The 1,825-nt window shown below is 26.8% G+C and overlaps 1 long non-coding RNA gene across 1 annotated transcript; it reads right to left on the bottom strand.

Moving 5' to 3' along the window:
* Positions 1-419: 419 nt before the first annotated feature.
* LOC100205868 (uncharacterized) lies at positions 420-1,444 on the bottom strand. Its single transcript, XR_010635679.1, has 3 exons — positions 1,296-1,444; positions 848-950; positions 420-731 (listed from the first exon to the last, which is right to left on the bottom strand). It is a non-coding gene; the product is annotated as an uncharacterized LOC100205868 (long non-coding RNA).
* Positions 1,445-1,825: the final 381 nt, after the last annotated feature.

Here is a 1,825-nt window from a genome sequence, read left to right as displayed (position 1 = left end):
AAGATAAAAGAATTTATAGTTAAAAATAGTCTTATTTTGAAGTTAGTAAGTTTTTTGTACTTTTTTTGATTAATGCCATATTTTATAATGCACGAAACATCAGTGTATCAGTAGCAAAGTGATGATCCTAGCTTGACCTGAAGTATGATTTACGCTTTATTTCAGTTAATAAGCAATATTTTATTTAGGATCTTAACGACAAGGTTGTTCTGAAAAATCTGGCCATAATTAAATAAGAAGCCAATTTAAAACTGTTTTAAAAATGTTTAGCGTATTTTTGGTGCTTAAAGACACACAAAAATTAAGCATCGTGGCAAATATCGTGGCAAATATCGTATCGTGAGTATCGTGAAAAATAGAAGCGATTAAAAAGCGTATTTAAACTCATCGTACTTTTATCAAATCAAGAGAGCAAAAACTTGCAATAAATATATTTTTACGCATTCTTTATATGTAATGTACTCAATATTACAAAATGAAATAATGCTTATACTTTTAAAGGAACAATCAACTTTAAATTCTATATACATTAGCCGAAATATTTAGAGATTTTAAACACAGATCTCTAAGAACTTGACGTGTTAGAATGTGAATTTCTTCTTGTTTTTTGCAGCCATGGCAACGTTTTGCATGAGCACATGATCCATAAAATAGGCAGCCATTGCAATTAATACGAATAAAACAATAAATATGGCGTATGTTATTCTTGGAATGAACAGCGTATCAAAAATCTATGATTAAAAAAAAAATGCATTTAGAACTCGGGAATACAAGACATAAAAATAGAAACTAAACTAAACTTCTTAATATTGAAACTGGATATATAATTAAACAATTAAAATAAAACCTTGTTAATTGGAACAACATTTTCATCAATAGCTTTCCTGGGGAATAAGACAATCGATAAAGTAAACAAAATAAGCAGAACAACGACACCAAATACGCCACCGCTATCAAGGGAAAAGTATTAACAGTTTATATATATAAAAAGTTTATTTTTCATATATATAAACGCGATAAAAGCAACACTTAACTTATAATAACAAATAGTTATATTAAAAAAAAAAAAAAAAAAGAAATATTAGAAAAAAAAAAAACAAGTTTAGAAAGATATTAATAAAAAAATGAATTAAAAAGTATTAATAAAACGTCTTATCATGCGCAAAATATTATTTTTAATTAGATAATATTTTAAGCGGCATATGAAGACAAAATTGTTCATACCGCGTTTTAAAAATAACTTTTCACATATATAAGTATATAAACATATATATACTTTATAAAAAGTTTATTACCTATTTCCAGACCTTAACAAGAACAAGCAGACAGCCAAACCAATAAACCATACAACACATAAGGTAAACAAACCACTCCCGATACCTAACACTAAACCCATTTAGTAGTAACCAAGTAACCAGAAAGATTATTAAACATAGTTTATACTGTAAAAAACATTTTTTTATAAGATTCGTTTTTTTGTTAAAAAATCAACGTACAAGTTTTTTTAAAAAAAAAAAAAAAAAAAAAACAAAGTTATTGTCCCGATGAATACAAGTGTCACGAAATCCGGTGTACATTTTTAGTTCCGATTCTTGTTAACAGCATTAACCGACATTAGTAACAACCGTTACATCGTTATGTCCTATAAAAACTTGTATTCAAAACTGTAAATAATTTGTTAACCGCAAATGGTTACCGTAAACTATGTTATATGCTAACCGTAATGAAATAAAATATATGTGTGCGTGTGTATATGTGTGTGAGTAAAACGAGGGAAAAAAATGGTAATTCATAACGCGCAAAAACAATAAAAATTACAAATATA

Source organism: Hydra vulgaris, chromosome 01 (genome assembly GCF_038396675.1).
Source record: "Hydra vulgaris chromosome 01, alternate assembly HydraT2T_AEP".
NCBI classification, from domain to species: Eukaryota; Metazoa; Cnidaria; class Hydrozoa; order Anthoathecata; family Hydridae; genus Hydra; species Hydra vulgaris.
The sequence above is the reverse complement of the archived record's forward strand: the minus strand, read 5'-3'. Positions and strand labels throughout refer to the sequence as shown.